Source organism: Lissotriton helveticus, chromosome 3_1 (assembly GCF_964261635.1).
Source record: "Lissotriton helveticus chromosome 3_1, aLisHel1.1, whole genome shotgun sequence".
NCBI lineage: Eukaryota > Metazoa > Chordata > Amphibia > Caudata > Salamandridae > Lissotriton > Lissotriton helveticus.
This window is the reverse complement of record NC_136061.1, coordinates 734,802,520-734,823,695: the sequence shown is the minus strand read 5'-3', so window position 1 is coordinate 734,823,695 and position 21,176 is coordinate 734,802,520.

The window sequence follows — 21,176 nt, the reverse complement described above, 5'->3', positions numbered from 1 at the left end:
CGTTATCAGGTAGGACCATTCAATGGAGTCAAACGCTTTTGCAGCGTCTAACATAATCGCTGCTGCTTTAGTGGACGGTGGGAGATAATGTGCTGTGGCAAAGAGCGTTCTGGTATTGTGGGTGGTGTTCCTAGAGGGGATAAATCCTGATTGATCTGGAAGAACTAGTGAGGACATAAGTGGTTGCAAGCGTGTGGCAAGGACCTTAGCTAATATTTTGGAATCCACGTTTATCAGCGACAAAGGACGGTACGAGTTGCAAGTGTCCGGGTCTTTGCCTGGTTTTAGTAATGCTATTATCATGGCCTCACGCAGCGTTGCTGGGAGAATCTGAGCTTCGAGCGCCTCTCCAAACATATCAACTAGATATGGTGATAATAAGTCGCTGAATGTTTTATAGAATTCACACGTGAAGCCATCTGGCCCGGTGCTTTTCCATTCGGTAGGGATGCTATGACTTCAGTTATTTCCTCTCTAGTTAATGGTTGGGCTAGATATTGACGTTGGTTGTCAGACAGCCAAGCAATTGCAATATCATCTAGGTATTGCAGTGTTTCACGTGGTGAGGCTATGGGGCGTGATGTATATAAGTCTTGGTAGGTGTGTACGAAGCTTTGTAGAATGCCCGCCTGATCGGTGTGTGTAAGACCATCCGCCCCCACAATCTTAGTGATTAGGTATTGTTTGTGACCGGTGCATATTTTAGTAGCCAGAGCTCTACCTGGTTGACCGCCTTCTCTGTATGATCTAGCCACGTGTTTTTTGCTTAAGTATTTGATTTCATCCGTGGCAAACTTTTGATGTTCTGTGAGCGTATTTCTAATGTCACTCAATATTGTCGGGGTTGGGGTCAATTCATAATTGCGTTCCAAGGCACAGAGTGTGGATTCGCAACGTGAAATTTGTGTCCTGATGTCTCTGAGAATACCAGCGGTCGTGCTTATACACACCCCCCTTATAGTTGTCTTGAACGCTTCCCATAAGAGTCCAGTATCTTCTGTGGTGTCTGCATTAAGCCGGAAGTATTCTTTGATCGCCTTTCCAATGGTGTCTACGTATATGGGGTCTGTGAGTGCACCATTATTGAAACGCCAACTGTAAGGTGGAGGTACATAATTCGGAATGTGTAATGACAATTTAACGGGGTTGTGATCCGACAATGTACTGGGTAAGTGTTTTATGGCGTGTGTCCATAATAATATGTCGTCCGACCCCAGCCAGTAATCTATTCTTGACCAACTGGCATGGGGTGCAGAGCTGCTGGAACAATGTTGACTTTAAAAGTAGAGTCATAGGGGACTCTTGAAACTCGGAATACTAGCGTAGCATTCCCTGGATGTTAGCACTAGTGAATGGTGAATACCCACTATCCAGAAAGCGAGGAGGAAGAGGGAAAGGGAACCGCCAAGTTATTAGAGCCCTGACCACGGGGATTGTGTAGTTGTTTGTGAATGTTGTATTTTCTCTTTGTGTTAGTAAAGATAGAAATAAAATACTTTTTCATGAAAGTGATTATTTGGCTGAACAATGATTTATTGCTGCTGCACTCATTTTAAGTTTTGAGCTGGTCTTCACTCCCTGTATCCACACTACCCCCGCAAGGGAGCTTTGGACTGCTCAACCATGCTATTTGTGAGAGTCGAGTGCTGAAGGTGCACTCAGCCCAGTTCCTTGTAATCTATAGTAGCACTGGCTCCGGGACATCAGGAGTAAAAGGCCTCAACGCCCCAAGTTGGGCCCAGTAACTCATGCTTGCCCTGTGGCCCTTTGAAAGAGGTTATGACAGTTGGTGGCAGCAGTGGGATGCCTAGCGTTTAGGAGCCTGAACACAGGTGTGGCACTGGGCATTTCTTGTTTGCACGAGTAGTACAATAAGTCAATTTTTTTCTGTGCACAAAGGTGACACGCATAGACAATAGAAAACAAAGGGTTGGGGTTTGACCTCTGCGCCATGTTCATGGATCAGATGAAGAATTATGTAGAGAGAGAGGACTGAGGATTCCCAGGAGTAGGGACAGAGAGGTCCGTTTTACTTTCATTACCCAGTTTGAGATACTGGGTGAATGGGAGGAGGCTGTAGTTCACTCTGGGGAGGTAACCACGGTAGGAGCCCAGGAGAAGAGCACTGTGGATTTATGCTCTAGGATCACCTTACGACAGGTCTATACCAGACACATGCAGAGTGAGTCTGTCCCCTAATGCATTTTCCAGAGTTTCAACAAGACATTCACCTCCGTTAGTTTATAGAATATCTCAGGAGTGTAATCCACCTCTGATTTCTAGGGTACCACTATCACCAATTCCAAGAGTAAAACCCTTGGGGGGGTTGAGTCTAGCAGAGGCCCTGAGCTTGCAGTTGGCACTTCAGAAAGCTAAGGAGGAAGAAGATGATAAAGCCAAAGAGTTCGAGAGGGAGAAGCAAAGGCTAGCTCACAGGGAACAAGAGGAGAGGAAGTGGGTGAGACCAGAGGAATGTGCCTGGGAGAAGAAGCATAGAAAAAGGAAGGAGAACCACAGAGAGTCAGAGGAGAACCAGAATGTAAAAGAAAGATAGCTGGAAAGGGATAGCCCTTGATAGAGAGAATCTTAGGATGGCAGCAATAATAGCTCCATATGGGATAAGTGACCCTACATCCAGTTCAGGGCAGACTGTGGCCAAGGTTCTATAAGATCTTGTGCATTTGTATGTGGTAGATCAGGACATTTTGGAATAGTTTTTGAGATTTGAAATTGCATGTAAGGCGCAAGCCTAAAATGAGGTGTCTAAGGCAGCTGCCTTAATGAGGTGCATGCTGTTGGAAGGGATAGACATCATTAGGAGAATGCCTGTGCAGACCAGATGGTCTATGAGTGAAGAAAGGACGCTCTTATTAGACAGTTTGGACTGAGGCCAGGTCAGTACCTTCAGAGATCTTAGGACTGCAAGGGAGCAGATGGTGCTCCATTTGGTCACAGGACTGGTGGCCCTCAGAATTAGGGACCTGCCCTTCTCCTAAAGAGGCCGTACGTGACTTAGGAATCATTCTAGACCGTGACCTTTCCATGAAGCCTCACATTCATAAAACATTAGCCATGTGCTATGTGATTATGCGCAAGTTACGCAAAATCTTCAGATGGCTACCTGTAGAATCCAGAAAGCCTCTGGTGCAGGGCTTAGTCATTAGCCATATGGATTATGGCAATGTACTGTTTGCCACAATAAATGTGAATGTTCTGTCTAAGCTGCAGGTGCTGCAGAACACGGCAGCCAGACTGATCTTAGATCTCCCTGCCAGGTCAGCCTCTGCTCCAAATCTAAGAAAACTGCACTGGCTACCTGTCCGCCAAAGAATTCACTTCAAAGTATTGAGCTTGACTCATAAAATACTTTATGGCACTGGCCCTATCTACCTTGCAAACAAATTGGCATGGTATCGGCCCCAAAGATTACTAAGATCCTCCTCTCAATCCCTCTTGATTCAACCTCGTGTGCGTACTTTGCGCAGTGGAGAACAGTCTTTTTCTTATCTTGCCCCTCATCTGTGGAATAAACTCCCGCCCCATTTATTGCTTATCACTGATTATAGGTCTTTTCGAAAAAAAATAAAAACTTGGCTCTTTCCTAAATAAGCATCTTTAGCTCCTTTTGAAGTCTGGTTGTTGTCCCGTGCTGCATAGCGCCTTGAGACCTTGCGGTGATAAGTGCGCTCTATAAGAACCTTTGACATTTGACATTTGAAACTTGGATTAATGGTGTATTGCGGGATTGGAATGAGTGGGTAAGAGGGATGGAGTCCAAAGTCTTTCATGTCCTTAACTAGTTGATGGTGACAGAGGGACTCAAAGAGGAGTGCTCTACCCCACTTAGGAAATACCTGTCTGATTTGACAGAGCGGGATCCAGAGAAACATGCAGTGTTGCCTGGCCGATATGTAGTTAACCAAATGGGTTTAAAGGGATAGAGCATGGTTCTAAGCCAAAGGGGCAGAAGAATTCTACACCGATTGGTTATAAACTGGAGGGTAAGAGCCAGGGTAATTCTCATGGGACACAAAAAGGGCCCAGGAAACATGGGAATAAAAATGAGATGTCCAGGAAGGAGTATCATGAGAAGGGAAGACAGGGAACCGCCCAGGGAAACACTAGGGCCCTGACCTCAGGGGGATTGTGTACTTGTTTGTGAATGTTGTATTTTTCCTGTGTATAAGTAATGGTATAAATAAAATACTTCTCTTTTTTTTTTATAAAAGTAAGTATTTGGACAATGATTTATTGTTGCTGCTGTCGCGGCCCACCTTTTGAGTTGTGAACCTGTGTTCACTCCCCTGTATTTACACCTCCCCCGAGGGAGCCTTGGACTGCTTGACCACGCTATTCCTGAAAGTCAAGTGCTGAAGGGGTACTTGGCTGAGTTGCTCAGAATCTTTAGTAGCACATGTTGTCAGGTTCTCAGTTATTGCGCCTGCATTGTCGGAGCACGCTTGAGGGGAAACAAACTGTGGAAATGACATTGTGGCTGCCACGGGAGTTGGACTACAACTCCCAGACTCCTCGGTGAGGGGAAGTACTTGTGCATCATCTACACGCTTCCTGTTGCGTGTAATTCACTGTGTTTTCGAGTTCGCTTTGAAGGAGTCGGGAGTCGCTGCATGCCGCGGCTGCTCGGCGAGCGGTTTGGTGAAGGGAAGCCAGTGTTCATCGGCGTTCTAGATCCAGGTAGGATCTGTACTTTGGGATTAACTCGTCTGCGGGCGGTAAAAGCTTGCTGCGCCTCGCGGTCTTCAGGCTGTGCAAGAGCGGAGCGCGGTAGTAGTCCGCCACGCGTTCCCGTTCTCGATTTCCTCGGAGTGGAGTTAACTTTGGAGGAGACAATTGAACAAAAAACAATCCTTGTTTCGTTGTGCGGAGAAGGAAAGACTTATTGTGTATCTCTGTTGCGGGGCGCTGTGGTGGTCGAAACTACGCGTCACCGTACACTGCCCTTTAATTCATGAACAGCTGATCACAGAGCGGAGTGTTGTGGTTCTTGCTTCCCACGCACTGCCGTTTTCTGTTAATAAGGAAGCCTTTGCTCTCTTTTCATTCCTTGTGGAACTATTTACTTTTCTTTATACAGCAGAGTGCTGTGCTTTATTTGATTCCAGTTATAGCGTCTCTCGCCTGTTGTCATGGTATGCAACCTATAGGGATTTAGCTACTAGTGGTGTGTGTGTTTCATGGGAGTGTGTTTGTTTCAATCTTTCTTTGTGTCCCGATAGGTTTATTTGAGGTGACAGGAGGCGATAGAGGAGACGTGTTGCCAGAAACGTTTACCTGTTATATCACAAGGTATACACAGTTCTTTAGCGAGATCATATGAGAGTAGCCATTTGTCTAGGACTGCATGTCTAAGTACCTTGTTTTTGTCGTTACAGGTATATCCCTTCCCTGCTGGCCCTTCCCTTTCCCTTCCCTGTGCTTTTTATCCCTCGCCTAATGGCTCAATCCCTCTGTGTGTTTCTACAAGAGGCATTGTGACGTTTGGAGGTGGAACATTGTAAGCATCAAACGGATCCCGTGGAGCAAAACCGGACAGAATTACACGCTCACGAATACAGCTCCACCTGATCCGGTTGGGTTTATAATGGCCTCTCTGGATGATGTTTTACAGGCCTTGGTATTGGTCCAACAAGAATTGGCCGCCTCTAAAACAGAGGCCGCCAACTTAAGAGACAAGGTAGACAGGTTAAGCAGAAACCCCTTTGATGCTTCCACTTCACAGGTGCAGGTTACTGTCCCACCACCCATTCCATTGGCTATCCCAGAGCGGTACTCTGGGGATCCGACTAAGACTCAAGTCTTTCTGACTCAGATAATGTTGCATTTCTCTTGCAAACCGGCCTCATTTCCAAATCATCACTCAAGGGTAGCTTTTGCCATTTCGTATTTGATCGGGGATGCAGCCAATTGGGCAGTACCCCTGGTGCGAAACAACGATGCTATATTGTCTGATTGGGCTGCGTTCCGTGCGTAGTTCGAAAGGGTTTTCGATAGACGCGCTACTACATTCAGCGCAGACAGAGAATTGCTCACCTTTAGACAGGGAAGGAGGGATCTGGTGTCGTATTTGACTGATTTCGACAGGTTAGTGGCAGAGACGTCTTGGCCGGAGGAAAAAAGTATGTCGCTTTTTTATCAGGGGTTGAGAGATGGGCTGAAAGACATCATTGCCCAGATAGACCATCAACCTGTTACATGCACGGATATGATCAATCTGACATTGCGTTTGGATGGCAGACTAAGTGAAAGAGGGGGAGCAAGGAGACGGTGGGACAAGGTTTCTTTTGGAACTGAGGCTACTCCTCGGCGACCAACTTCTTCCTCAGACGCAAGCTCATAACCGATGGAGATAGGAGCGGTACGAGCCCCCTTGTCTAGGGAAGAAAAAGAGAACTGTAGAGCCCTGGGGTTGTGCTTATATTGTGGGGAAAAGGGGCATTACGTGAAGGAGTGCCCCACCAAACCGAAAACTGCAGGGGTATGGAACAGAAGCAAAAGAATAGCAATCTCTGTGGTAGGCACATCCGAGAAAGAGGCGGAAACTTCTCAGGAACAACCGAAGGAGTCTCCGCCTTTTAAGATACCTTCCTTGACGGTTATGGTTTTGCAGGATACACATATCGTTCTCCCTATGAATCTAGAGAGTCGGCTACAAATACATCAGGTAAAGGTCATGATTGACTCCGGGGCCACGGGGAACTTTATCGATAGCAGCTTAGTACCCTCTTTATCATTAGACAGAGTAGCCAGAGAAACCCCCGAGGAGGTATTGGCTGTAGACGGCAAACCACTGATATCCGGCCACATAACTGAACGGACAGACGTGGTGGTGTTGTCTTTCAAGGGACCGGAGGGACTGCATAGAAAGGAACTAACGCTTAACATAATCGAGGACCCTCAGTACGAGGTCATTCTGGGGATGCCTTGGCTAAGCTACCATAACCCGTTGATCGACTGGAAAACGAAAGAGGTCCGGTTCTTGTCAGAGGAATGCAAAAAGCATCTGAACACATTCAAAACACCGACCGCCGTTGCTTTATTTCTCTCTGTAGTGGTGGCTACGGCAGCTGAGAAACAGGTCATCCCACCCTATGAATACCAGCGGTTCAGGGATGTCTTTAGCAAAAGCCAGGCAGAACAGTTGCCCCACACCGGATATATGATTGTCGCATAGATCTGGTGGAGGGAGCCACACTACCTTCTTGTCGTGTTTATGCACTGTCGGTACCTGAGACAGCGCACTTAAAAGAATACCTTGATCACTTTGTTGAGATAGGGTTTATCAGACCCTCCCGTTCTCCCGCAGCCTCTCCTTTGTTTTTTATCAAAAAGGCAAACGGTGAGTTGAGAGCCTGTGTGGATTATCGGGTACTGAATAAGAACACGGTACAAAACAGATACCCGTTGCCACTCATTCCGGTCCTGCTGGATCAGGTGAGAGACGCCCAAATATATACTCGTCTGGACCTGAGGGGGCGTACCATTTGGTGCGTGTCAGAGAAGGGGACGAGTAGAAGACTGCCTTCAAGACTCGTTATGGATTATACGAATATGCTGTGATGCCGTTTGGGCTGTGTAACGCCCCGGCGGCGTTTCAGTATTTCCTTAACGATGTCTTGAAGGAGTTTGTGGATATCTGTGCAGTCGTCTACATAGACGATATTCTCATTTACTCAGACAGGACTGAGAGGCACAGGCATCATGTCTCCCAGGTGTTACAAAAGTTAGGGGAAAACAAACTCTTTTGCAAGCTGAGTAAATGTGAATTCGGGGTGACTGAGGTGGAATTTCTGGGGGTGATACTGAGTCCCTCAGGTTGCAGATGTCAGAAAGAAAGGTTCAGGCGGTCCAAGAGTGGCCGGTTCCCTTCAGTGTAAAAGATGTCCAGAGCTTCCTAGGATTCGCGAACTACTACCGTAGGTTTATTTCGCAGTTTTCTCAGGTAGCGTCACCTCTGTCTAGATTGCTCAGAAAAGGAGTAGCTTTCCTATTGTCTACCGAAGCAGAAAGAGCCTTTGAGACCCTGAAACAAGCCTTTACCACGGCCCCGATCTTGGCCCATCCCAAACCGGAACACCCATTCATAGTGGAAGCAGATGCTTCAGACGTAGCGATAGGGGCCATCCTGTCACAGCGGAACCAAGTCACAGGGCAGCTGCACCCCATCGCCTATATGTCCAAAAACTGAGCACGGCTGAGATGAAATATACCATAGCCGAGAAAGAGTTACTGGCCATAAAGAAAGCCTTCCAAGAATGGCGTCAACATCTATGGGGGCTGCGTTCCCGGTCACTGTGTTCTCTGATCACAGGAACCTCCAATATATGAAAACAGCCCGCAACCTCACACAAAGACAGATGAGGTGGATGTTATTCTTTTCAGAATACATTTTCTTATCACGTATAGACCGGGGGTAGAGAACAGGAAGGCTGATACCCTATCCAGGCAGAATCAGGCTGACAACGTTCCTGGTGAAAAACCCTTAGAGGCGATTGTAGATCCAGGAAAAGTGGTTTGCGTTGTTCAGGCAAACACCTTCTTGGATTTGGTTCGCCAAGCAAAGACTCCAGATGCCTGGGTGATGTGGGCAGCGAAGGGAAGTGGTCGCGCTTTGAAACAAGGGCTGCCTTTGCAGGATGGTAAGCTGTACCTACCCAATTCAGTGTCAAGAAAAAAGGCATTCGAGTGGTGTCATGACACTTTGTTGGCAGGCCACTCAGGTGTGAGCAAAACGATGCTGTTGCTACAACGTCATTTCTGGTGGGAGTCCATCAAGGGAGACGTTACCACATGGGTAGGAGCTTGCGAGGAGTGCGCCCGAGCCAAGAACGAGACAGGAAAAAAGAAAGGGCTACTGATGCCTCTGCCCACACCTAAAAGGCCTTGGCAGACCAACAGCCTTGACTTTGCTACAGGACTACCCCCGGACCAAGGTAAAACGGCTATCCTGGTGGTAATAGACAGCCTCACAAAGATGGGACACTTCATTCCATGTGTGAATCTCCCTACTGCAAGTCAAACAGCGCAGTTACTATTGAGCAACGTTATTCGTTTGCACGGAGTGCCCGGAGTCATAGTCTCGGATAGGGGCCCACAATTCATCGCCAGGTTTTGGAAGGCCTGGTGCCAGGCCATGCAGATACAGTCTTCTCTTTCCACGAGCATCCACACACAGACTGATGGGCAGACAGAGAGACTCAATCACACCTTAAAAAAGTACCTGAGGTGCTATGCTGCTGAAGCCCAGGACTCGTGGGTCTCTCTGTTATGGATGGCCGAGGTGGCGTACAATAACGCATGGCACAGTTCACTGGGGGTGTCGCCTTTTTGCCCCACCTACGGTTTTGATGCCCAAATACTTCCTATCAGCATTCCAGAGGGGGTAGCTGATCAACCTACTGTGTTGGGGCAGGTGCGTCACATACAGTCCATGCACAAAAAGATCAGGGCTCATCTGCAGAAAGCAAAGATCGAGTACAAAAAAAATGAGGACAAGCATAGAAGAGCTGGACCTTCCTATGTGGTAGGGGATAGAGTATGGCTTTCCACTAGGAACATCCGTTTCAAACTGCGCAGTATCTTTCACCCCAGATACATCGGTCCTTATGTCATCGTGAAACGGATTAATCCGGTGGCCTACAAGCTGAAGCTGCCTGGTACCCTGAGAATACATCCTGTGTTCCATTGTAACCTGCTGAAACCTGCTTTTGGTGCCCGGAGGCGTGCGCCTCCTCCCGTGCTTTGTGATGGTAGTTTTGAGTACGTGGTGCGGAGTATCAAGGACTCCAAATACAGGAGGGGCGTGTTGTGGTACTTGGTTTCCTGGAAGGGGTACTCGGCGGAGGACGATTCCTGGGAGCCCTTGCAGAACCTCCGTGCCCCTGATGCTATCCATTCTTTTCATCGTAGGTTTCCTCTGCGGCCTGGCCCTAGGAGGCGCTAGGAGGGAGGACATACTGTAAGGTTCTCAGTTATTGCGCCTGCATTGTTGGAGCACGCTTGAGGGGAAACAAACTGTGGAAATGACAATGTGGCTGCCACGGGAGTTGGACTACAACTCCCAGACTCCTCGGTGAGGGGAAGTACTTGTGCATCGTCTACACGCTTCCTGTTGCGTGTAATTCACTGTGTTTTTGAGTTCGCTTTGGAGGAGTCGGGAGTCGCTGCATGCCGCGGCTGCTCGGCGAGCGGTTTGGTGAAGGGAAGCCGGTGTTCATCGGCGTTCTAGATCCAGGTAGGATCTGTACTTTGGGATTAACTCGTCTGCGGGCGGTAGCGTCTTGCTGCGCCTCGCGGTCTTCAGGCTGTGCAACAGCGGAGCGCGGTGGTAGTCTGCCACGGGTTCCCGTTCTCGATTTCCTCGGAGTGGAGTTAACTTTGGAGAAGACAATTGAACAAAAAACAATCCTTGTTTCGTTGTGCGGAGAAGGAAAGACTTATTGTGTATCTCTGTTGCGGGGCGCTTTGGTGGTCGAAACTACGCGTCACCGTACACTGCCCTTAAATTCATGAACAGTTGATCACAGAGCGGAGTGTTGTGGTTCTTGCTTCCCACGCACTGCCGTTTTGTGTTAATAAGAAAGCCTTTGCTCTCTTTTCATTCCTTGTGGATCTATTTACTTTTCCTTATACAGCAGAGTGCTGTGCTTCATTTGATTCCAGTTATAGCGTCTCTCGCCTGTTGTCATGGTATGCAACCTATAGGGATTTAGCTACTAGTGGTGTGTGTGTTTCATGGGAGTGTGTTTGTTTCTAATCTTTCTTTGTGTCCCGATAGGTTTATTTGAGGTGACAGGAGGCGATAGAGGAGACGTGTTGCCAGAAACGTTTACCTGTTATATCACAAGGTATACACAGTTCTTTAGCGAGATCATATGAGAGTAGCCATTTGTCTAGGACTGCATGTCTAAGTACCTTGTTTTTGTCGTTACAGGAATATCCCTTCCCTGCTGGCCCTTCCCTTTCCCTTCCCTGTTCTTTTTATCCCTCGCCTAATGGCTCAATCCCTCTGTGTGTTTCTACAAGGGGCATTGTGACGTTTGGAGGTGGAACATTGTAAGCATCAAACGGATCCCGTGGAGCAAAACCGGACACATGTCCTAGGACAACAGGAGTAAAAGGCCTTGTACCCCTACTTGCTCCCTGGATCTCTGAATGTGGTTCTGACAGTCATCATTGTTAATGATAGCTGTTTTGAGCTCGACAATAGTGTCTGCTTGATTTCTACAAGCTGCTCAGTCTGCTGCACCTCCTGCATTTTCCGAAGGGAATAAGGGATAGGGCTCTGGCATTAACTATGTCATTAAGGTGGCACAGTGGTGTGGTATAGCATAGTATGACTGGGGGCATAGGCATGTTGTTGGAGTGGGTGAAGACAACAGGGTTCAAGCTGGGTAGGGCCCAGGACCGGACTGGGAACCAAAACCGGCCCTGGCAAAATGTTCGGCCGTCCCCCCTCCCTCCCGCATCTCCCGGGGGGGGAGGTTGTGGGTGCCCCAGGGGCCCAAAACTGGCCCCCACCCATGCTGCGCACCGGGGGATTAATGTAGAATTAAGGCACCCCCAGATTGTTTAAGGTTCCAGAGGAGGGGGAAATTGAATTGATACACATAAACAACCTCTTATCTAACCTATATACTTTAGAACAGGCAACAGCTCTGCTATTTCCTAAATGCACAGAACAGAGACATTAAAATGAGCAATACCTTGATTTCCATACAAGTATTCTTTTTATTCATATGAATTTATTCATTTATCTTTTTTATAAAAAACATTTTTGTTATGTGTTTTTGTTTTTACAAATCCAAACAGTTATTTTAGAAGTACATGACAAAATAGTCAATTATTGTCACTCATATATACATTTTACTTTTTTTTAAAACATGAAAATACTAAATATTTGAAGCACCCCACATGAAAATAACCCTGTTACAAAAAAGTGAAGTCAAAATAAAACTTTCACACCAACTATTTCACCAAGCTTGGTGAAATAGTTGGTGTGAAAGTTTTATTTTGACTTCACTTAACAAAAATGTTTTTTATAAAAAAGATAAATGAATGAATACATATGAATAAAAAGAATACTTGTATGGAAATCAAGGTATTGCTCATTTTAATGTCTCTGTTCTGTGCGTTTAGGAAATAGCACAGCTGTTGCCTGTTCTAAAGTATATAGGTTAGATAAGAGGTTGTTTTTGCGCACCGGGGGATTGCCCGGTGCCCGCAACAGTCAATCCTACCCTGGTAGGGCCTGTTACAATTCGTTGTCTGTGATGGGCCCTCACGAAGTGTGTCTTTGGTGCCTGGGTTAGACCTCTGGGCCTAATTTAGATACTGGTGGATGGCCCGTTTCTATGCTAGGGCGATGGAAAAAGAGGTACCATCTTCCTCATATAAACATGAACCCCAAGCATGCAGTCATTTCTTAAAGTGATGTTGTGGTTCCTGTCACTCCTTTTTACAGTTTGGCGCAGGGCTCCATCAATATGATGGATCCTTGCCCCAAACTGTTTTCTTTTTTTCCAAAAACAAAATCTGAAACAAGATTTTCTGTTGTAAAATAAAAAAAGATAATGTTCCCTCACCATGGAAGTCCTCTCCCATGGTGAGGGGGGCATTTTGAGTTTTTTACTGACCCTTACTCCCACGATTTGCCTGGCGGTGACAGACAGTAAAAAAATTCTATATGTCCATCCATCCTAAATGTGGCTGACAAGCATATAGCAATTCTCCTACGGCCCTTACTCCATCGGGCCACCGGAGTAGTTTGACCATGGCGGTAATGGAGAAGTCATCTTTGCGGTTAAACTAAGGAACGCCCAAATTTAAATTGAGCTGACAAACCACTATGTTGGAGTGCAGGGAACACAGTCACTATTGCAATGGAGTTCCTTCTTTGCCAACATATAAATTAGGCCCAGTGTCCGAATTCCCTGTGGTGACTGCACCCCAGATGAATCCAAAGGCCACATGGGACCATGTTACCAAACTTTACATCACCAAATATAAGAAAACCATGCCACATCCGTTAGAAGGAGAAAGGAAGGTACTGTTCCCGCCCGAAAGTCATTCGTACAGCACATCATCGTCACGGTCAAAGACTTCGGGTAAATTCATGAAAAAGCCAAAATGGTGATCATTTCCTTTCCACCACTCTCAGGCTCCAGAGAGGGTGCAAGGGTGTCAATGTGCTTCCAGGCCTCATTGCCAATCTTCATCAGAGTTTAACCAGATGCACCAGAGATCCCGGGTCCATCCACGACATCACGGCAAATAGAGACCTTCAGAAAGACCATGCTGTCCATTTTTAGTTCTTTACTGGATCAAAAAGGGCCTCCAATTGGACTTCCACAGGCAAGTCTGCCCTCTGCAGTCTTCTATGCCTTTTGATCCATCATTGGAAATAGCTCTGGTGCAGACTTTGGTTCCGGCATCACCCCCTGCGGCAGGTCCATTTGCATCAAAGCCTATGTAGCCAATGCTGGAGGAGGACTTGCAGCCCATTGTGCTCTCCAACTCCCAGCAGAATCTAACATGAAATCGACAGAAGCCATGCCCAGCTCAAACCAGCACACAAGTAATAGACAATCCTTCTGATTCTGACATTTTGCCCTTACCACAAAATAAGGCCCTAAGTTTTCTCAATATTTTCCGCACTAATTCGAACAATTAATGGGGTGGAAGCCCTGGGTTTCTGTTTGTCACTGTCACCTCATCAATCCTGTGCTGGGTTGCTGGTTTACAGGCCACCTGGTCCAATTGGTCCATTTCACGAGGAGCTTCATACCGCTATTTCATCCTTAAGCATGAAGTTTAAGCACTGTCTGCTTTTGGGTGATTTTAACATCCATATGGATGTGGTTGAAGCAGTAGACACTATTAAGATCATGGACACTACTAACCCATTGGGCCTGGTCCCTTATCTGACTACCCCCACTCATAATAAAGGCCACACATTGGATCAAATTTTTTCAACTATTCCTATTGTTGTGACCGCCTCTGCACCAGTGATCTGGTCGGACTATTACCTGGTGAATTTTGAGATTGTACGCGTCGACAGATTAATAATCAGTGGCCTCAGCCGTCAATCTCCGTCCTCGTGTGCCTTCCATCGTGTGTCCTCCGACATGCTAGCTCAGGCTCTGACAGCCTACCCATGTCGGTTTTCAGGCGACTTAGAGGCCGATTTGGATCTCTTGCAGACATGGCTTGCACAGCGTTTGGATGAACTGGCTCCTCCCCAGGTTGCCCGTAAAAACTCCTTCCGCGTATCGGCACCCTGGTTCACGCCAGCACTTAATGAGAGTCGAAGGCGCTGAAAGAACGCTGAAAGAGCCTGGCGCCATAACTATGACGGGCTACTAAAGGAGATTTACAGGGTGGGTATCAAGAACTATCACAGAGACATCACTTTGGAAAAGAAGTCTTATTTCGCCAGGAGAATTGAAGCTGCCACTTATACCAGCAAGGAAATCTTCGCTATAGTGAAGGAATTTTCATCGCCTTCATCTATTACATCCAAGTGTTCCCACTCCGAATCGTGGGTCGCTCAACTTGCAGCTTTTTTTACCGGCAAAATCAAAAGCATTCAGGCATCTTTTTTGCCGTCTGTGGCGGCCGCAGATCCCGATGTTATTCTCCTTTTATCATCCTCTGCCCTTTCCAACCCTCTCCCTAACGGTCTCGTTGGATCTCTTAACCAAATTAAAATCAGGCTCTACGCTGGATCCTTGTGCTGGGCATGGCTAAGTTTCTTGCCAAAACTGCTCAAGTTATCAACCCTTTAATCAACCCAGTGCTAAATCAATCTCTAGGCACTGGAGTGGTTCCTCTGGCGTGGAAGCAGGCTCTTATCCTTCCTCTCCTAAAAAAACCTAACCTCGACCCCAATTTACATGCCAATTACAGACCTGTCTCCCTTCTTCCTGCTTTTGCCAAGGTCGTAGAAAAGCATGTTCATTCCTCCCTCTCCAATTTCCTGGAGACTAACGACATCCTCCATCACACCCAGTCTGGATTCCGTGCATATATGAGCACGGAAACAGCACTGTTGGAAGTGACGGAAGCTATTAAGGAGGTCTTGGACGCTGGTGGAAAGGCGATGCTGGTGATGTTAGATCTCTCGGCGGCTTTTGATACCGTCCCCCACAACCGTCTGCTTTCAAGACTCTATGAGATTGGTCTGAGGGGGACAGCTCTCAGCTGGTTTGAGTCGTTTCTGGCCAACCGCCAACAAACAGTTTGGGCCCCTCCCTACTCAGCCTTAGTGCCGCCATTGGAGGTGGGAGTCCCTCACGGGTCGATCCTGAGCCCCACTCTCTTTAATATCTATATGGCCCCTTTGGCGGCACTGGCTGAGTCCTATGGTGCCCAGATTGTTTCATATGCCGACGACACACAGCTTCTTTTCACTTGTGAACAGAATACCGCTTTTAATGGGGAGAGTATTAGGAGTTGCTTAGGAGCCGTCTTCGCATGGTTCCAACTGAACCACCTCAAGTGTAACTCGGATAAATCGGAGGTGCTCTTTTTTGGTTGCCCTCCCGACCCCGGCTGGAAGTCCTGGTGGCCGGCGGCTATGTTTCCTCCTTCCGCTTCCACTTCTGCAGCCAAGAACTTGGGAGTGAAGTTGGACAATGGTCTTACTTTTAAACCTCAGATCTTGGGCTTAGTGGGCAGTGCTTCGGTCTCTTAAAAATGCTGAGGAAGTTTCTTCCACTTCTGTCCCTAGCCCACGGGAGGACCACAGTCCAGGCCCTGATAGGTTCACGTTTGGATTATGCTAATGTGCTGTACCTCAGTCTCCCAGAATATCTTCTTTCACGTCCGCAAACGGTGCAAAACTTTGCTGTACGAGCAATCTTCGGTCTCAGCCGGAGATCCAGCACGGCAGCCCTTCTCAAATCCCTCCATTGGCTTCCTGTACGAAAACGCATCACTTTTAAAACTTTGACCACGATATTCAAAGCCCTGCACGGCACCGGCACCCGCTATATTAGGAAAAGAGTGAGCTTCTATCTGCCTTCACGACCGCTGCGGTCCACATCGCTGGCTCTGGCTACTGTTCCCGCAATTAAGCGAGACCGTATTGGGGGTCGCTCTTTTAAACGTCTGGCTCCCCAACTGTGGAATGCTGTGCCTTTGTCTCTGCGGAAGTGCGACAATCTATTAGCCTTTAGGAAAGATCTTAAGACATGGTTGTTCTGTCAGTAAACTCGTCCATCTTTTTTGCTCTGTGCCTGTTATGGTCTATAGCGCCGGGACACTCTTTTGAGTAGCTGAGCGCTCTACAAAACCCCATGTAACATAACATAACATAACATGACATTTATGATGAAGAGGATGATTATATCCCACTGAATGATGAGGAAAATTGGTTTTAAGAACTCCAAGATGCCGGTGGTCTGAATACTATTCCAAATACTGACCTTGTGTACCTCCAGGTCCTGCTCCTGAGGAAAGTGCCTCCTTTGCAGTTCTTATATGAAGGGTGTCAGAAGACATAGACCTACAGCTCCCTGTAGTTCAAAGCTAATGTTTTGACTAAAGTACTTCTGCCTGCTAAAGCACCTACATAACATCTATTGCTATTTAATGAGACCCTCACCAATAGCCTTTTGGCACTTAGAAGAAGCCATGTTTGGTTCCACCTGTTAAGAGGCAGGTCACTTGTTGCCATCGTCACCAGATAATCCAGTATTTCTTACACAACATTCAGTGCCAGAGAGCTTGTTGGTACAGACGTCCACCAGTAAGTCAATCCAAATGCCTTTCCTTACCACCCCATTTGATGTTGAATCAAAAAGAATAGAGACATTTTGTAGGCCGCTTCTCCTATGACCTTTGGGACATGGTGGCACAAGCTATGACTGCTGTTCTGGACAACCTTTGTGTCTCCCTCACTCAAACTGTTCAGGATTGCTGCGATGCAGCGAAATTTGTAGAACATTCTAGCTTGGACATAACCAGCTGCTTAAGACAAGCATTGGGTACCAGTTTGGCACTTCAGCACCATTCCTGGAAGAGGTCTATAGGCTTTTTCGAGGACGTCCATGCATCCCTGATGGATAAGCAGTTTTACAGCTCTCACCACTTTGGCAACAAATCAGATTTGCTCGTTGACCAGTTTAGGGAAAGGCGTGCCACAAGCATGTTCCTTGGGCCTTTCTGCCCCCACCAGACAGTTCCACCAATAATTTGGCTCCTCAGTGGTTATGGTTTCCAGTTTCAGCAATAGCAGAACCCTCCTTGAGCCCACCAGGCCTTTCAGCTCTTTCGTAGGTGAGGCTGTGTTTTTAAAGACATTGCCTGATATGACAAGAATTACAAGCAGCTCAGTACCCTGCACCTCTTCCAGCAGCGGCTGCAAATTGTTAATGTGTTCTTGCCAGCACACATTCACCCTGTCAGAGGCAGGATCTGATATTTCCTCCAAGGGTGGCTGTCCTTCACATCCGACAATTGGGTTCTCCCACCCTACACAACCCCTTTCCTTCCACCCCGTCACATCATCCACCACCCTTAGCGTGGGCTTGCCCCAGGGCATTATCAAACACCTCCAGATGACGGCAAACCTTCCAACATCATTGGGGTTCACTACTAACACGCCAAAGTCACATCTGACTTATTCACAGAGGCAAAGCTATTCTGGATATGATATGGTTTTGTGCCTTTCTCCCATGATAGGGAATTCAATATTTCAGTCTCTGTCCTGCATCTCAGTGCAGATGACAGTGAGGTTGACCGGTGGCATATGCAGGCTTTGCAGTGCAGCCTCAAGTCCCTGTGGGCAAAGCATCAGGGGAGACTGCAAAGGCTCTTCAATAGTGAGCTTTGCATTGTGAGTGGGTCAGTGACAGATCTCTCTCCCCTCCTTAACCAGATGTAACAGTGGTGACGGATGCATCCGTTCTGGGTTTGGGTGGTCATCTGGAAGAGGTTGCGATCAGAAGCTTTTTGCCTCTGGCGAAATTGAGGATGAGTCATTTGGCATTGAAGGCCTTCTTGTCCATAATCAAAGGAAGACTTGTGCAGGACAATACTACTGCCATGTACTGCAACAAGCAGGGAGGTGGTTGGTGTGTGGGTCTTGTGCCAGGAGGCTGTATGCTTCTGGAAATGGCTGGACACCAAGGCCTTTCTCTGGTGGTGAACCTCCTGCACGGATCTTTAAACACCAGGGCAGATGAGCTCAACCGCCAACGCTTAGCAGGTCACAAATGGCAGTTGCACCTGGAGGTGGCGCAGGGCATTTTCTAGCAATGGGGAGAACCTTGGTACTATCTTGTGCCAAATTCGAGAATGCACAGAATCATCACTTTGGCACATTGAGTTTCCAAGGCGATTCTCTCTCAGAGATGCTTTACGTTTAGATAGGAGCTCGGGAATCGTGTATGCCTTTCTGCCGCTGCCTCTCCTGTCCTGAGTTCTGAAGAAGATTAGTAATTACTGAGCCTCAGTCATCCTATTGGCACCGGATGGAACTGGAGAGTGTGATAGCCAGCCAGGGCATGAGCTTCTGTCCTCGTTCTATCTGCCTCTAAGGGATTATGTCCTATCGCGGCAGCAGGGCAGAGTACTGTACCTGGGCCTGGACAGTTTGTATCTACATGCTTGGAGAGTGAGCGGCGGCAGTTGATCTCCTTTGACTTTCCCCATGAGATCATTGATGATCTCTTGTTGGCAATGCGGGGCACCACAAAATCGGTGTACTTCAGTTGTGTGGTGCCCAACTCATTGACCCACTATGAGCCAATGTGTCTAAAGTTTTGCTGTTTATTTTCTCCCTGGCCCAGCAAGGACTTGATTTGGGCACTTTTAAAGGCTATCTGTTGGCTCTTTCATTTTCTTTCACGGTTGCCAAATTAGTCTTCTTGATTTAAACTCTCGAATTGAATTGTAGCTTGTTTGTCACGACGGAGGGCACCCTTTATTTTTTTTTTTTTTTTTAGTTCAACACTGCTTTATTGCATAGTATGAGATAAAGTACACAGCTTTGCGCGCCCACAACCCGGAGGCCGGCAGCGTAGTGCAACAATCATAACACAGCCTTGTAACCGGCATCCCGGAGGCCCGGTGGCGAAGTACTTCTGTGAGCGAGAGTGCAACACCTCCGGTATCGTGGAGCACTTGAAGGATGAGCAGCAGCAGAACAGTGTTATCAATTTTTACGTTTAGTGCCATAACAGCGAACAGAACTCCCCAACATTGAAGAAACTAAGAGGCAATTCATTCTCCCTTGGAAAAGTAAAAGGTATCTAGTCGGTAAGGCAACCCAGTTAGGCAGAGTCATGCATGTCGCAGTAACCGCAGCCCCATTTACCCACCAGGTAACCTGCAAGGCCGCTGATAGCGACGTGTGCGGTGGCATGCAATGTGATGAGGTAGAAATACAATGTGAGTGTGTGCCAGATGCAATGTAAGGAAGCTCGGTCTAGCCGGGGGGAGGATAGTAGCCCTCAAGAGGGGGGCTCTCAACATCAGGCACCGTGTGGGGTATGGACGGTAGGCCGAAATCACCCCGGCTCAAGGACAATAGGTCATAATAAGTGCAGGCTACAACTATACATGGGGATGGGATCGGGAATGATGGCCTGTGTCAGGGCCGTAAGGCATATCCTCAAAGAGCACCAGGGTTTTCTACAGGCGTGTCCGCATCGTCTGTACGTGTTAGCAGATAGCACACTAGCAGACCCCATATGTCCCTGGGTCGACTGGAGAGGGGTAACAATTCGGCGAATGTGGTATGTTGGTCCTGACAGTAGGTCAAGTCCGCTAGCCAGTCCTTAAATTTAGGCGCCTTGCCTCGGCCCCACCGACAAGCCACGTGCCTCTTGGCCAATAGGAGCGCAGTATCGACGAATCTCCGGCAAGAGCTCGGAATCTGTTGAGTATATCCGAGAAGTGTCACTAAGGGGTCAATGGGCACAGTTTCTTTCGTCATATCTGCGAGGGCACCCGTCACCTGCTGCCAGTAATGCGCCACTTGAGGGCATTCCCATGCCAAATGCAGAAAATCCGCATGGTCAGCTCGGCATCGTATGCACCGATCATCATCCGCCAAGCTAAATCTATGTTTTCGCACCGGCGTATAGTATAGCCGCTGTAGATATTTGTAATGTATAATTTTCAATCTGCTGCTGGCAGATATGTGGGAGGTGAGCGCACAACAGTACAGCCATTGCTCGTCAGTGATGTCTATAGCAAGTTCAGAGGCCCAGCGTGCCCGAGCACTAGATTCCGGCATCGGGGCCGCCCCCCTGATCTGACGGTAAAGGCCGGAGACCAGATGAGTCCCGTCCTGTGAGCATAACAGGAAATGAAGCGGAGGTAGGATCTCCGGCTCGTCAGGGAAGTTGGAGAGGATGTCCCTCATCCCCGCACGTAAGCGTATGTAGTAAAAAAGCTCTAGAGGGGTATGGCTGTGTGCCGCAAAGAAAAGTTCCGCCGAGTTAAACTTACCATTAGAGAACAAGTCGCCCCAGCAAGAGACATGAATCCTCGCACAGAGGTTGCGGAATCCTTGTTCCCACAGTAAAGTGAGGTTAGGATGATAGGTAAGTGGCAACCTCGGTGAATATGGCAGGAGACAAGCCAATCTTTTGGCTATACAGCGCCACGCATCCATTGTGCACGAAACCGAAGTATTCGGTGCGGTGATGGATGATTCTGGACAATGAAGCAAACCATTTAGCGGTAGGGGATGCAGAATCCAGTCCTCCACCGCAATATGTGGCATGAATGGCGTGGAGGCCATCCAGTAGTAGGCGAATTGTGCCTGCGCACACTGATAATACTCCTCGAAGTCAGGGACATCAAAGCCGCCTCTGTCATAGGGGAGGGTAAGCGTAGACCATTTGAGCCGTGGGCTCCTGCCTCCCCAGAAAAGTCTGCGCAGATCCATCTTCAGGGTCTTAAAGAAAAAAAGCGCCGGGGAAATAGGGAATGTTGAGAAAGAAATAAAGAAATCGGGGGAGGACAACCATTTTGATAAGGGACGCTCTTCCGGCCATGGAGAGCGGTAGGGTGAGCCAGCGGTCCACAGAAGCAGTCAGTTTGGTAATTGCAACTCCATAATTGGACCGTAGAGTCTCCTCCCTATCTCGGGAGATGCGGATCCCCAGGTAACGGAGGTCCGTCCGGCACCACTCTAACGGATA